The following is a 16,559-nucleotide window of genomic DNA, read 5'->3' as shown; positions in this document are numbered from 1 at the left end:
AGACTGGCTCTTCACTGTTTCCAGCTGAATCTAACAGAGCTGGAAAATGGGTCTTTGTTACTTGAATACATCATAAGTTTTACTTGAATGCTTCAGTCGACAGCTATTATCTGTTATAGCCACGTCCTTAGTCTGCTATGTATTACAACCCTTTAGAAACCCACAGTATCACCTCTGCATATTTCCCACTGGGGGTAAAAGGCGCTTTAAGCATGTAACTACCCAAAGAAGTAACATTTACTAATTTTCTATTCCACAGCTGGCATTATTCACGGCTGTTTTTATTTGTAGGGTGCTTAATAAGCAGATACCAGTTAAACCTTCACAACCATCCCGAGCAAAAGACCTTTAGTAAATCATTTCACATTAGCCTGGAGACACGAAGCACCACATGTAAGAATTAGAAGAGGCTCCTGGAAAAAACAAAAAACACGCCGATATCCAGTTGGCAGAATACGGTATGTAGAATGTCCCTGATAGTTCATTTCAAGATCATATTTAGGGGCTCCTGGCTGACTAGTCGGTAGCACATAGGACTCTGGCTCTCTGGGTTGTAAGTTCGAGCCCCACGTTGACATAGAGATTGCTTAAAAATAAAACCTTTACCAAACAAGTTATACTTAAAGAAGAGGAGGAAGAGCAGTTGGAGGAGCAGGAAGAGGAACATGTAGCTCCTCATGGGAATTTTTAGGGGGTGGGGGGGAGGAAGGGGCAAGAGGGAAAGAGAGAATCTCAAGCCGGCTCCACCCTCAGCACCGAGCCCGATGCAGAGCCTGATCCCACGACCCTGGGACCGTGACCTGAGCTGAAATCAAGAGCCGGACGCTCGACCCACGGAGCCACCCGGCATCCCCAGCATTTTTTTTTTTTTTCAAGTTTACAAATTTTCAAACCGATACATGCAATTTTTATAGGTACAGTTTCTAGGAAACTTTTCAACACCATGGGGGAAATAGATGACCGACTACATGAACAGCAGCAGCAGCTCTATAGACCGGCAAACTCACAATAAAGCCACTGTTCAAAGAGCATCATTTCAACCTCAAAGACCACTTCTGCCTCTCGGCCCAAATGCAGACACTAGGAGATCGCTCCCAACCTGGCTTCCCTCCAAACTGACGCACAGGTCTTCAAAGCCGCAGAAATAAGGCAGAACCAGCCTGGTGCCCAGGACCACAAGAGACTCCCCAAGGCCCACCCACCCAACTGAATCCCACAGGGAACCTGGCACAATAAAGCTGAAAGTCTAAGGTAGGTCAAGACGAACCCACTTTGCTACAGGAGTGGGCAGTCAAGGTGCTACTGACTGAGCATTTGATCTGATGCTTGGCACTTCTTGGCTACCTCCCCCAGGGTGGCATGTAGGTCTTCAAGTCCCATTCACTCCCCATTTCAAAAGTATAAGAATACAAAGAATACAAAAGGGGGGAGGGGCCTGGGCGGCTCAGCGTCAGACTCTGGATGTCCGCTCAGGTCTCGATCTCAGTTTGCGAGATCAGACTCAGCATTTGGCTCCGTACTAACAGTGCAGAGCCTACTTGGGATTCTCTCTCCCTCTCTCGCTGCCTCTCCCCCATGTGAACCCGCTCTCCCTCTCTCTCAAAATGACTAAGTATTAAAACGCCAGAAAAGGATACAATAGGGTTAAAGGCGACCATCTTCGGCATAAAGTTATTCATTGATCTAAAAGATAAGCTACGGAATATGCAGATAAAATACTGATTAGGTATGAAAAATACATTTACAAAGTTTTAATCGTATAAGGAAATGCTTATGGTAGAGTGAAAGAAAGAAAGAAAGAAAGAAAGAAAAAAAGAAAGAAAGAAAGAAAGAAAAAGGGGCACCTGGATGGCTCAGTTAAGTGGCCGACTTCAGCTCAAGTCATGATCTCACAGTTCATGAGTTCGATCCCAGTGCCAGGCTCTCTGTGCCGACAGCTCAGAGCCTGGAGCCTGCTTTGGATTCTGTGTCTCTCTCGCTCTCTGCCTCGCTCTCTCTCTCTCTCTCTCTCAAAAAGCGAGTAAACATTTAAAAAATTTTTTTAAAAAAGAAAGAAATTTTTGCAAACAATCATGAACATAACCAAGTTTAAAGTATATATATAAAGTATATACATAAAGGATTAAGGAAAAAAGTGAATATGCAAAAATGTTAACAAGTACCCTTCTGGATAATAAGATGACAGGTGATTACCACCTATCATATTCGTCCTTGTATTTGCTACATTTAATTCCCCACCTCCCCTGCAATTGGCATACATTACTTTTTTTACACTAAATAAAAATCACTAATCCTCTTCAAATAAAACCATAAGGTCAGTTTTGGGGTCTCGATAAAAAAAAAAAAAAAAGAGTGATCTCGGGGTTCATGACTGGCTCAGTCGGTGGAGTGTGCGACTCTTGATCTCAGGGCTGTGGGTTTGAGCCCCACACTGGGTGTAGTAGAGGTAACTTTACAAAAATAAAATAAAATCTTTAAAAAAAAGTGGTAATGTTATCGATTCACTTGAAACCACAGTCCTTTATCACTGTCTGCAAGAGGCAGTTTCACCACTGCACACAAGATAAAAAGGTCTCACTTGATCCAATTACACTGCTTATTAAGAGCTATTTAATGAGAAAGTCACACCTTTGAGTTATTAGAAGCTCTAATGGTCCTGCAGAGTTCCAAACAAGTAAGCTAACAGAATTACCTTGGATTCTAAGTGGTTTGCCAGCAAATGAATCCATCTGTCCCTGAAAAAAATTAAGTGTTCCTCCAGTGTGTTCAACTTTCTCCAATCTCATGTTAATCAAGTAAGTTAGCCTCAGGTGAGAGAGTAGGTATTTTTTTTCACCACGCTACTGTATAATAATGGACATGATATCCAAGGAAATGCACATAACTTCTCATGTACCACGTGAGGAGTCCAGACACATGCAAACACCCAGGATACCATCGGCACAATCAACGTCATAGACACGCAACACCTTCCGTGTCTTGTATCCTTTTGGTTGGGCATGGTCGTTAAAGACAACCTAACATGAGATCTACTCTATCGGATTTGGGGGGGGCGCCCGGGGCGGGGGGGCGGGCTCAGTCGGTTGAGCGTACGACTCTTGGTTTTGGCTCGGGTCACGATCCCGGGGCGGCGGGAGCGTGGAGATTGCTGGGGATTCTCGCTCCTCCCTCTGCCCCTCTCCCCTCTCCTGCTCTCTAAAAAAATAAATAAATAAGTCAAAAGTCAAAATAAAATAATCTGTAAAAAAAAAAAAAAATTTTTTTTTGAAGTTCACAAGACCATGTTGTTAACTACTGGCACTGTGTGTCAACAGTAGTTCTCTAGCACTTATTCGTCTAGCCTATAACTGAAACTCTATAAAAGCTAGGTTCTTTTAGTTGCTAAAATTACAGTACAAAGAGTTTATTTCCTTTTAATTTTCCAAATGCATATACAACATAACACCTCAAAACCACTACGTCATCAATAGATAAATTTTAGGACAGTCCATTCATTCATTCATCCATTTACTGGCAGAGAGAGGGAGACGGAGAGAGGAAGAGAGAGGGCGAGCCAAGGAAGGTCAGAGAGAAAGAATCCCAAGCAGGCCCCATACTGTCAGCGCAGAGTCCGTCACGGGGCTCTAACTCACAAACGGGGAGATCATGACCTGAGCCGAAAGCAAGAGCCACTTAGCCCACCGAGCCACCCAGGCGCCCCTTTAGGGCAGTCTTATATGTTTGGGCATCTGTCAAAGGATAAAGAAAGGCCTTTCTGGGAGAGTGACATTTGGACAGAGACCAGAAGGAAGTAATGAACATTCCAGACAGAAGGAACACGAAGCACAAACCTTGAGGTGGAGACATGCTTAGCAGGTTTAGGGAAGACCGAAGACACCAATGTGGTTGGTCCACATGAACAAATTGGGCAGTGGGAGAGCAAAGAGTGACCAGGGGCCCAGATCTTGTAAGTCCCTGCAGGCCTCCGTGAGCTTTGGGGTTCCTCAGTGAGACAGAAGAGTCCTACAGGGTTTGGGACAGGAGGATGTCAGACTCGACTGTCATTTCTAAAAGATCATTCTGGCTTCTCTGAAGAAGTAAACCATAAACAGGCAAGGATGGAAAAAAGAAGAGACCATGAGGAGGTTCCAGCAATAATCCGGGGAGAGAAACCACATTGCCTCGGAGAACAGCAGTAGCAACGGGGAGAAGAGGTCAGACTTTCCATATATTTTGACAAAATGTGCAAACGGACTGGATGTGGAAGGTAAGAAGAGGAAAGGAGGACACCAAAGGTTTTAGGTCAGACAACGGAAAGAAGCAGTCATCTGCTGCAATGCAGAAGACTAAAGGTAGGCTTTTGGTACCAAACTATTTTCGGGCCTGGGTATCTCTTTGGTGTTTTATGGCAAAGCTCTTGGAACAGATTCTGGCTCTTACCCGAGGAAACCCGTGGCTTCCTCTTGCAAGTACTTTTGTGATCTGTTTTTTTTCAGAGGTCTGTTTAGCCAGAGTGTTCTTCCACATCCAGGCTCTTTGTTCTTTGGAAGAGGGTCATATTCTCAAATCAATGGCATGGAATACCTGAACTTTAGTCACGGAATAGCAGCCTCTTCACTTTGAGATATAAATTGTAACATTTTTGCCAAATGATTACCACCCTCGTATTACTGCCACCTCCAGCCTGTCCCATAGTTACCATTTCCCATCAGCGTTTTTAAAATTTTTCTTAAATGTCTATTCTTCACAGAAAGACAGCGAGCAGGGGAGGGTCAGAGAGAGGGAGGCAAAGAATCTGAAGCAGGCTCCGGGCTCTGAGCTGTCAGCAGAGCCCGACATGGGGCTCAAACTCATGAACTGTGAGATCATGACCTGAGCCAAAGTCGGACACTTAACCGACTGAGCCACCCAGGCACCCCCCATCAGCATTTTTTAAAACAGTTGATCACTTTCTGCTTCTTGAAACACCTTCTTCCCTTAATGATCAAAGATGCACAATTCCTGGTTTTTCTTTCACCTGATGCCCCTTTTCTTTTCCCTTCCTGGTTCTTTCTTATCTCTCTGACCTCTTAACATTGGAGTACTCCTGGGCTCAGTGTTAGACCTCACGGTCCCTCAATCATATCATTCAGTCTTTAATACTGGTAATAGTCAGCTGCAAAATTTATATTTTTAGCCTGAACCTCATTCCTTGAAATCCAGACTCTGTGTATCCAGATACATACCCAGTGTTTCTATTTGAATGACTAATAGAAAACTCAAACTCAAGTCCTGATTTCTTCCCTATACTTGCTTCATCTGTGGTCTTCCCCATCTCTGTTAATGGAAACTCCTTCTTTTCTATGACTCAGGGAAAAAACCTGGGTGTCATCCTTGACTCTCCAATTTCTCTTACAATCCACACATATGTCTAGAATCTTCTCACTACTTCTCATTACCTACCATTCTCACTCTAGTGTAAGCCCCCCATTGTCCGCCCTTGATGTTCTAAGAGCCTCTATATTGGTTAGCGATTACAACCCACTTCTGAAATTTAGTGAGGCAAAGCAACCATCACTTATTAGTTTATGATTCTGGGGTTGGCAAGTTGGGTTGGGTTTGAAGAAGAGGAGAGGGGGTACTTCTTTTGCGAGTCTTGTCTAGGCTCACTCATGTGGCAAACGGGGACCGGTAGGTTTGGAGGCTTCCGCTGGGATGGCCTGTCTCTCCTACATGTGTTACAGCAAGCTATTCCATGCTTCTTAACGTGGTGGTCTAATGGAAGCAAGGCAAGAGGAAGCTACGTGGCCTTGAGACTAAGAAATCCCACTTCCCCTGCTGCTGATTAAAGCAGTCACAAGGAAGTCCAGATTCAAGGGGATGGAGAAATGGATTACCTCTTCCTGAGGGAAGCAACAAAGTCACTTTGTAAAGAAATGTGCATATAGGAAATGGGTAGAACGTGGGGCATTTTTTGCAATAGCAGCCAGAGTGATTATTATTATTATATATATTTTTATTATATATTTAATTACATATATTATTATATATTTATTATTATATGTAATATATAATTATATATTTAATTACATATATTATATATATATATAAACATATATATATATAAATTTTATTCATTTATTTTGAGAGAGGGGGGCAGAGAGAGGGAGACAGAGAATCTCAAGCAGGCTCCACACTCTCAGAGTAGAGCCTGATGTGGGCCTCAAACTCATAAACTGTGATATCATGACCTGAGCAGAGATCAAGAATCGGATGTTCAACCGACTGAGCCACCTAGGCACTCCCAGAATGATTATTTTTCCAAAAAAAGTTTTTTTAATGTTTACTGATTTTCGGGGGCGGGGGGAGGGGTGGTGGTGGGAGATACAGAATCTGAAGTGGGATCCAGGCTCCAAACTGTCAGCACAGAGCCCGACACAGGGCTCGAACCCACAAACCATGAGCTCATGACCTGAGCCGAAGTCAGACACTTAACCAACTGAGCCACCCAGGCGCCCCATAGAGTGATTATTTTTAAAATACTTACTAGATTTCTCTTCTGTTAATATGTGCCACTTTCGCAATATGTGTCACTGATAACTCAGTAAAGTTGGGGCAGAAATGCTGATAGGTCAGGTAAGAGATGAGGATTGAAAGACAGACCTTTGGGTTTAGCAAAATGAAAATCAGAGTCACTTTGAGGAGAGCAAATTGTTTCAGAGTGTGAGGGAAGCCAGATTACAGTGGGTTTGAGGAAGAAAGAGAAGAAAGTAAATGGACACATAAGTTTCACCATAAAGGGGGAAAAAGAAATTATGCGGCGGCATAAGGGGGAAATGGGATGAAGACAGGTTTTGTGGTTTTTTTAAGGATTTAGTTTAAAAAAAATTTTTTTTTAAGATTTTGTTTTCCGGAGGGGTGCCTGGGTGGCTCAGTTGGTTGGACATGGCAACAGCACTCTTGATTTTGGCTCAGATCATGATCCCAGGGTCATGGGATCGAGCCCCACATCCAGCCCTGCACTAAGGGTGGAGCCTGCTCAGGATTCTCTCTCTCTCTCCTTCTGCACCTCCTCCCCCACCTCTCCAAAATAAAATAAAAATTTTAGTTTAAGTGTTTATTTGTTTATTTAAGTAATCTCTATACCCCATGCGGGCCTCAAACTCACAACCCCCGCATCAAAAGTTGCATGCTCCTGACTCAGCCAGCCAGCCACCCCTTTAAAGACTTTTTTTTAGGATTTTGTTTTTAAGAAATCTCTACACCCAGTGTGCGGCTCGAACTTACAACCCCGAGATCAAGAGCCACGTGCTCCACCGACTGAGCCAGCCAGGCACCCTGGAAAGGTAATTGTTTTAAGATAAGAGAAATAGGATGTTAACATACTGAAGGGAATAATCCAGCAATGAGGGAAAAAAGCAATTTTGCAGGAGAGAAATTGGAGCCAAACCTCTGAAGAGGTAAAACGAACAGGATCTTATGCATGAGTGAGGAACAGTCCTTAGAAACACAGACTGCTCAACGGGCCTCGAGGCCCTAAGATAACAGGAAGGAAATCAGAGGTAGGTGCATGTATGCCCGCCTCCCAAATCCATGGCAGTCGTCATTAGTATCGAGGCATTTTTTACACCAGAACGAACCTAAAATGGTCAACATAACCTTCCAGGCGTCCTAACAATACCGGAGAACTGGCACGTGCGATGAAAAGCGTGTTGGAAGTCAAGACAAATGCTTCAAAGCCAGACAAACGCTTCAGAAAAACAGGGTCAGCCTCCCTCACACCCAACACTTCCTAACCTGCCTTCCTCTCCAGTAAACAGTCCTCGCTTTTTGGACTCTGATTCCATGGTTAACAAGTTCTGTTATTAGATGCTCAACATCTTCATTAGATGCTCCCCTTACTTCTTTTTAAAGTTTATTTTGAGGGGCGCCTGGGTGGCTCAGCCAGTTGAGTGACCGACTTCGGCTCAGGTCATGATCTCACAGTCCATGAGTTCGAGCCCCGTGTCGGGCTCTGTGCTGACAGCTCGGAGCCTGGAGCCTGCTTCGGATTCTGTGTCTTCCTTTCTCCCTGCCCCTTCTCCACTCATGCTCTCTCTCTCAAAAATAAAACAAGAACATTAAAAAAATTAAATTTACAGTTTATTTTAAGAGAGGGTTGGAAGAGAGAGCACACTGTCTCGCTCGCTCTCCCTCTCGCTCTCCCTCTCTCTCTCTTCCTCTCAAGACGAAGCACGAGCAGGGGAGGAGAAGAGAGAGAGAGTGAGAATCCCAAGCAGACTCCACAGGCAACACGGAGATGTTCCCCCTACTTCTTAGGCCGAACGGAAACTACACTTTCCTTCTTTGGTGGCCATTTCGGTGAAAGTTAATCATTCTGCCAAGCTCCAAGGCCCAGAAGAAGCCTGACCTTTTAGTCTCATACCTGTGAGGTCATGCCATCCAAGTATCTTCATGTCCCATATATACTAATCACTACTATAGGCAATCTTAAAACTCAGAAACCATAGTCTGGCTCTCCACCCTGGGTACCATGGTCTTCTGGGGCCCATTTCTAAGTCAGTGATTCATCCAATACACCAGTCTCATTATTCTTGAATATCTCCGTATCACCTCCATTTCAGCCATCTACACCCCTGGCCAATTCCTACATTCTATCAGCACCCTAAAATCTTAAACTCCAATATTCTTCTCTGATTCCAGAGTACTTCTATCAGCTATCTTCCTTATACCCTATATACCTTATACATGCACACCTCACCCAGACTTCTAATCCCTTGAACCAATATTTTCTATCAATCTCTCAGCCCCCTCTTGGCTTGGTCACTACCTCCACGCAGTCTAAACCTCATGTTTCAACACTTCTACCATTGTCTTACTAATACCTTGAGCTCCCTTGCATTCCTATCATAGGTAGATAACAAAATCCAAACACTGGTTCATTCCAACTATACATAACGTCTGGTTCTATTGAATTTTGCTACAGAAAGTTATACAATTATATGAACTAGGAACGTTGCAAACTAATCATTCTTGCCTATGTGGTAGACCTTCCTAAAACCTCTAGACAGCACTCTTCCATCCTCCGTGGTATTTCACAGTTGTCCATTCTCTCCTTCTGAAATCCTCGACGCCCTTGCCTTCTAGAGCTCCACTGTTCCTTCTCATTCTTTTTCACTGGATCATCTTCCTTATACGGTGGTACTTCCCAGAGTTTCTTTTTTGCTTGCTTCTTTCTTATCCTACAAACTCTCTTCGGTATCTAGATCTATACGCACACTGTTTTAACTATCACCTATATATTGATAACATCTTAATCGCTATATTGCTTAAAACCACCTCCTCCTTCCCAGACCAGTACTGCCAACTGCCCACAGAACAGCATCAAATGTGTGACCTAAAGGCATATCCAAGACTGATCTTAGTTTCTTGATAATCCTCATGTGATTCCTACCTTGGGAAGCCATAAACCTAGGAGGTATCCTTGACTCCATCCACCTTTTCCTCATCCCACACATCGAACTAGACACCGCTTTCATCATCTTAATAGATCTTGGGTCCATCCTAGTCTCTCAAGCCCCCCTGCATCATTTGGAGCTCTATCATACTGCCCTTTCACCAACGCGCCTTGCTCCACTACCATTCATTCCTCGCCTTGCCACATGAAACTGATCTTAACTTTCTTCAACTTAAAATCTCTTACCCATTCAGGACACATGCACCCCCATGTTTATAGCAGCACGATCAATGATAGCCAAAGTATGGAAAGAGCCCAAATGTCCATCGATGAATGAATGGATAAAGAAGAGGTGGTATAGATATACAATGGAGTATTACTCGGCAGTCAAAAAGCATGAAATCTTGCCATTTGCAACTATGTGGATGCAACTGGAGGGTATTATGCTAAGTGAGATTAGTCAGTCAGAGAAAGACACAAATCATATGACTTCACTCATATGAGGACTTTAAGAGACAAAACAGATGAACACAAGGGGAGGGAAACAAAAATAATATAAAAACAGGGAGGGGGACAAAACAGAAGAGACTCATAATTATGGAGAACAAACTGAGGGTTGCTGGAGGGGTTGTGGGAGGGCGGGTGGGCTACATGGGCGAGGGGCACTAAGGAATCTACTCCTGAAGTCATTGATGCACTAGATGCTAACTAATTTGGATGTCAATTTAAAAAATTTAAAATAAATTTTAAAAAATCTCTTACCCATTGGATCACCACAGCCTCAAGGATAAAGGTCAAAATGTTTAAAACGGTAGGGAAGAGGGCTTTTCATTATATGCTCTTTGTTTATATATTAAACCTCATTTCTCTATCCACCCCTTAATACGTGAAGAGTCTATGTTTTGTCTCTCATCTGTCAGTCTGTTCTCACTTCTCCCTTGGGCCCAGAATGTTTATCCTCCGTCCTCACCAACTAATTTCTACTTGCTTTCAAAATTCAGTTCAAGCAAACAAGCCTCCAGAAAGCCTTCTCTGAAGCTCCTGAAATCTCATATTCAGTTTCCCCCCTTTGCCCTCCAGTATGCTATACATGCAACTAATTGTAATATTCCTCTCTGTAGTTTGGCCCTCTCTGTGGCTTCCACACAATACTTTTCAAGTTCTTTGAAGGAAAGTTAGGGACCCAGGACCAGAGCAGATACTCTTTGTTGGAAAAAAAAAAAAAACGACCCCGAGAGTCACATGCTCTACCAACTGAGCCAGCCAGGCACCCCAAATAAATACAGTATCTTTAATATCAATGACTCTAAAAATTCCATTTATTTAAATGTTTCAACAATACCAAACTTTTTTTTATTTTTTTTAAGTTCTTTTATTTATTTTGAGAGAGAACACCGAGCACATGAGAGGGGGAGGGGCAGAGACAGAGGGAGAGAATCCTCAACAGGCTCTGTGCGGTCAGTGCAGAGCCCAATGTGGGGCTCAAACCCACGAACCGCGGATCACGACCTGAGCTGAAGTCAAGAGTCGGACACTTAACGGACTGAGCCACCCAGGCACCCCAACAATGCAAAACTTTAATAAAAAGTTTCTGCCACTCCCTCCATGTGTCCTAATATCATAAACTAACACCTGAAGTTTTGATTATATAAACCAACCTGTTCAATGATCATTAAATAAAGTAAAAGATACAGTAAATTCTGAAAGCAGCTAGGCCAAAGAAAAAGGTTTTAAAGAGAGGAAAGAAAAGTACACCGTGGCCGTGAGAAAACCTGGTAACAGGGGCGCCTGGGTGGCTCAGTCAGTTAAGTGTCAGGCTTAGGCTCAAGTCATGATCTCACGGTTCATGAGTTCGAGCCCCCCATTGGGCTCTGTGCTGACATCTCAGAGGCTGGAACCTGCTTTGGATTCTGTGTCTCCCTCTCCCTCTGCCCCTCCCCCACTCATACTCTGTCTCTTTCAAAAATAAACATCTTTTAATGTTTTTAAAATTTTTAATAAAAAAAAAAAACCTGGTAACAAAACTATAGTTACAACATTCACAATTATGATGTTTGTTCAACATGTTTATCAGCCAAATTAGCAAGCCTTCATTTATTTAACCAAAAAGAGATTAAAGGATATAATCTAATGCACTGAAAAGAACTGAAATCTTCAGTTCAGAACCTTGGATGGAATGCTTCATTGGTCTCCAGGCAAAGGAAAAGACAAATCTCTAAATAAATAATAACAGCTGACTATCTATGCAGTTCAGATTCTCAAATTCCTTGGGCCTAAAGAAGTATTTTCCCTATCATGAACAACAGAAAATTGCACAACATTTAATATCAAATTTTTTGAACATCTTCAAAATATATAAAACTAAAGTAACTCAGTCTAAGTGAATAAAAGCCAATATAAATTTAGCAAAATTTAAAAATCATAACTGCAATGTTATTACTTCCAACAGGACTTGAAATAGGATAAAAATTATGAGACCAGGAGTGCTTAGGGGGCCCAATTTATAAAAACAACAACGTTCAATCTATTGTTTGAAACTAGATGGGATCTTCCATATTGCTTGAAAGTTTGTTTTAAATAACTTAATTTTTTTTAACATTTTTATTTATTTTTGAGAGACAGAGACAGAGCATGAGTGGGAGAGGGGCAGAGAGAGAGGGAGACACAGAATCAGAAACAGGTTCCAGGCTCTGAGCTGTCAGACAGAGTCTGACGCTGGGCTCAAACTCACAAACCATGAGATCGTGACTTGTGCCAAAGTTGGATGCTCAACTCACTGAGCCACCCAAGCGCCCCTTGTTTCAAATAATGTAAATGGGAGGGGTGCCTGGCTCAGTTGGTTGATTTCAGCTCGGGTCATGCTCCCAGGGTCGTGGGATCGAGCCCCACACGGTGAAGCCCACTTAAGATTCTCTCTCCCTCTTCTGCCCCTCTCCCTTGCTCCCTTGCTCCCCTGCCCCCCTCTCTCTCTATATATATATAAAATAAAAATGTTTTAAAATAATCTTTCAAATGTTTTAAAAATGTTTTAAAATAATAAATGGGAGAAAAACTGATGAACATCCCTTGTCCTATCAGCTGAGCAAATCTCATTTCCTATCATGTAGAGATAGTATATACTACCTTCATCCAACTTATCATGAATTGCAAATCAAACTTACACTTACATAATTATACTATATTTTATTATACTACTCATCTTTAGACCTGTAGTACTTTTTTTTTTTAATGTTTGTTTATTTTTGAAAGAAGAGAGAGCACGAGCAGGGGAAGGGCAGAGAGAGATGGGGGGGGACAGAGGATCCAAAGCAGGCTCTAGGCTACCAGCAGAGAACCCAATGTGGGGCTTGAACTCACGAACCATGAGATCATGACCTGAGCTGAAGTCAGACACTAAACCAACTGATCCACACAGGCGCCCCTAGATCTGTAGTACTTCTTCAAAAATATATAATATAGGGGCAATTGGGGGGCTCAGTCAGTTCAGCATCCGACTCTTGGTTTCGGCTCAGGTCACCATCTCATGCTTTGTGGGTTCGAGCCCCATGTGGGGCTCTGTGCTGATGGTGTAGAGCATGCTTGGGATTCCATCTCCCTCTCTCTCTCTCTGTCCCTCCCCCACTCACATGCACACGTACTCTCTGTCTCTCAAAAGTAAATAAACATTAAAAAAAGTAAAAATAAAAAAATAAAAATAAATTTAAAATGTACAATATAGATTTCACATCTCCGAAAGAAGCATGTATTGCCCAGATGTACCATGATCAAAGTTGAAATTACCACTCTAGGTTTCTTTTTTAGGAACCATAAATAGATGTCCATTGATAGATGAATGGATAAAGAGGATATGGTACATTTTATTTACATACACCAGAATATTACTCGGCCATAAAAAAGAATGAAATCCTGTCATGTGCAAAAATATGGATGGACCTAAAGTGTTTTATGCCAAGGGAAATAAGTCAGAAAAAACCCATCGTCTGATTTCACTTACATGTGCAATCTGAAAAACAAAATAAATGAACAAAACAAAACAGAAACAGAGTCATAGATACAGTAAACAAACTGTTACCAAAGAGGAGAATGGGGGGGGGGGGGGGGAGCGCACAAAATAGGTGAAGGGGGTTAAGAAGTACAAACTTCCAGTTATAAAATCAGTAAGTCATGGGGATGTAATGTACATCATAGGGAATATGGTCAATTATATTGTAAGACCTTTGCATGGTGACAGATGATAACTAGACTCACGGGAATTTCACAATGTATAAAAATATCAAATCACTATGATATACACCTGACACTAATAGGATAGCATATGCCAATTATACTTCAATTTTAAAAAAATAAAGTTTTGATATAGACTCACCAGTAATCCTGACACTAGTATTTCCTTACACTTCTTCCAAATATAGTTATGTTTGTGTTTTTCACTGTGTTTTTTTCTGCTCAAATTTTAAACTAGAAAAGTCTCCACTTGGATTTTTTTTCCCTCAGTTCTTACATTTCTCCTCAATCTTCCCATCTTGATCTGGTCCATTTCTAGAACTAGAAAGTTCTAGAAATTTTGCAAAAGCAAAACTCTGAAAAGTTGTATTTCCTTAAACTTTCCAAATCCCTAATAGTGACATAAACAATTTAATTCACATAATGGCTTGTGAATAACATCCAAAAAATAGCACAAGGCTATGAATATCATGTCTCAGAACTATTTTAGAAATCATTTTTTCACCTGCAAGAAGGCCAAACGATTTACTTGTAAGTCCCATTAACCAATCAGCAAATAAAAAACTATTGTTCTATCTCTATGGGCATTTTTATTCTCAAACTAATGATTTATTTACCTTTGGGTTATCAATTCTCAAGTGGAAGCAGCAATCAATTGAATTCCAATAAATTTCAGCTTGATAAAATACATGTTAACACAGAGATGACATTGATAGATATTAACCAGGTGATGGTAACTACCTAACATTTAACCAAGTAAGCAAATAACCAAGGCAGACCTTGGTTTTAGCTACCACTAATCTACCGCTGCAACTCAAAGTACTTTGAAAATTGCATACTTATCCAGTTGTCTTTATATCATACCTTTAAGCATAACATTAAGAAGATCCTGATTATTACATTTCAAAATTTAGATGAGTCATAGTGCTTTGTATGCAGGAATTGAATGTGAACCAAAATTGTAAATATGCACCTGCTTGCTAGTCAAAAAGTAAATGTGGGCAGATTCAGAAAGATTAAAGCATATAATCATAAAATACATTCTGTGTTTTAAAAATGGTCACTTCCCAACCACTAACACGGTTCAGTAAACATGCCGATGCCCTTCCTCTCCTTGAACATTTCAAAATTACAGAATACTTCTAATTCCATCCCCTCACTTTACACACAGGCACCTAAAACCTAGGGTCTTTCATAGTACAGTAAGCAATATTACAGCACCTCTAGCCATCATGGCCTGAGGCTTCCTAGAGGTGAAAGTAAGAAAAACTGAATGAGATCTCAGAAGAGCTCTATCTTACGATATAGAATCATGAGCTTCTGTACCTAAATCTGGAACCTGAAACTAAACCATCAACATCAACAACAACAAAAAAAAACCTACATCTCAAATCTAGACAATAAAACTGGCAGATACAATGGGGGAAAGGCAGGGAATGCCATGTTAGTTTCTGACATAAAACCCTAACCATTAAGGAATTCATCAAAAAAAAAAAAAAATTGTCAAATGGATGAATGAACGATTGCATGATACTGGATAGGATGACTTCATTGATTGCAGAAGCACCAATTTCAGGAACTAAACTGAAGGATCATGATGATGCCATAGCTGAAATTAAAACTCATGGTGCAACACACAACTCGTACGTGCAACACAACGGCAAGTCTCTGCAAATCTCCGCATAGGTGTTGTAGGCATTTCAAAACATATATATGTATATATATGTTATTATTATATTTTTTTTTTTTAGGTAATTCCAGCAAGGGAGGACAGAGCCTGAGAATCAGGAGGTCTGAAAACAGGCCCTGCTCACCCATAAGCCTTTGCATTGAAGTGGACAGGATCTGAATGAGTCACTGGTAATGAGGAGACCGTCCCCGTCCCCTCCAGGCCCCCCACCTCCCGGCCAGAAAGGAAACGACCCAGAATCCCCTGCACTGCCTTCAACTGGGGAACCGGTCAGGGAAGAGTGGAAGAACTGCAACCTGCTGCAGGTTAAGTATGCAAGGATCGCGCTGATCGGTTTCCGAGTCAAGATCCTGCTGAGCCCCCCACCGCAAGCACCAGAGCCGGCCCCACCCAGGCATCGCGGAGCTCTCTAACGCAGAAGGCCTAGTCGTCCAGGAGTTCAGAGCCCAGACAGGAAAGGACGAGGACAAACGGCAGAACCTGTCCCATTCCTGGCCACCCACGCCCTGGTGCGGCCCTGCCGCCACATGCTCCACTGCCCCATCTCCCAGCACAGCCCCAGGCCTGCAGGGCCTAAGCCGCCCTCCACGCCAAGCTGAGACAGGCCACAGGCGAGTGAGATCCTGCGGCCTCTGAGCAGGGGGCAGCGGCCCGCAGCCGGCCGCCTGCCACCCCGCATCGCTTACCTCCCTTCTGCCACAAGCTCAGCCCCGCGCCGGCTGCCTGACGTGGCCCGCCCCGCCGCCACGAACGTCTGGGGGCGGGGACTACGGGGAGAGGACCAATGGACTGCAGACTGCGAGCGCCTGCCGCGCCTCCTCCGGCTCCGGCCCGCCCCTCCCCGCTACGTCGCACGCACGCCCAAGGCCAAGGCCGCGCACTGCGGCTGGCGGGCGGCGTGGGCGGCTGGGTACTTCTCTGCGGGAGCCCGCGGGCCGGAAGAGCCGCGCCGGCAGGTGGGGGGCGTGGGGTGGCACCGCAGCTGGGATTAGCCTACGAGACAGCAGATGAAAGGAGCTCGCCTGGAGATGCCACTGCAGCGTGCCCGGGTAGTCCTGTTGGCAGCGTGCCCCTATGCAGCTTTTGACGATGCAAAGCAGCTTTGGAGATTGTGTTTCTCAGGAACAAAAAATAGTCCCGAGAGCGTGAAGGATTCAGAAAATTTATGCAAGCAGCCAACTTGTCACTTCGTTCTTCCCCCCTGTAGCTGCTGCCTCGTATTTTTACTTC

At 43.1% G+C, this 16,559-nt stretch overlaps 1 protein-coding gene across 4 annotated transcripts in view; it reads right to left on the bottom strand.

Moving 5' to 3' along the window:
• FOCAD (focadhesin) overlaps positions 1–16,138 on the bottom strand; it is a 319,096-nt gene extending 302,958 nt beyond the window's left edge. Inside the window, exon 1 of one of the 4 annotated variants that reach the window (XM_053907986.1) lies at positions 16,016–16,138. The gene's annotated coding sequence lies outside the window, so the exon portion shown is untranslated. Of the gene's footprint in view, positions 1–3,830; positions 4,731–16,015 lie in introns of those variants that run through there. The other 3 variants (XM_053907983.1, XM_053907987.1, XM_053907985.1) reach the window with 3 other exon arrangements.
• Positions 16,139–16,559: the final 421 nt, after the last annotated feature.

This window comes from Panthera pardus, unplaced genomic scaffold (assembly GCF_024362965.1).
Source record: "Panthera pardus isolate Hobbes unplaced genomic scaffold, ASM2436296v1 HiC_scaffold_20, whole genome shotgun sequence".
Lineage (NCBI taxonomy): Eukaryota > Metazoa > Chordata > Mammalia > Carnivora > Felidae > Panthera > Panthera pardus.
The sequence above is the reverse complement of the archived record's forward strand: the minus strand, read 5'-3'. Positions and strand labels throughout refer to the sequence as shown.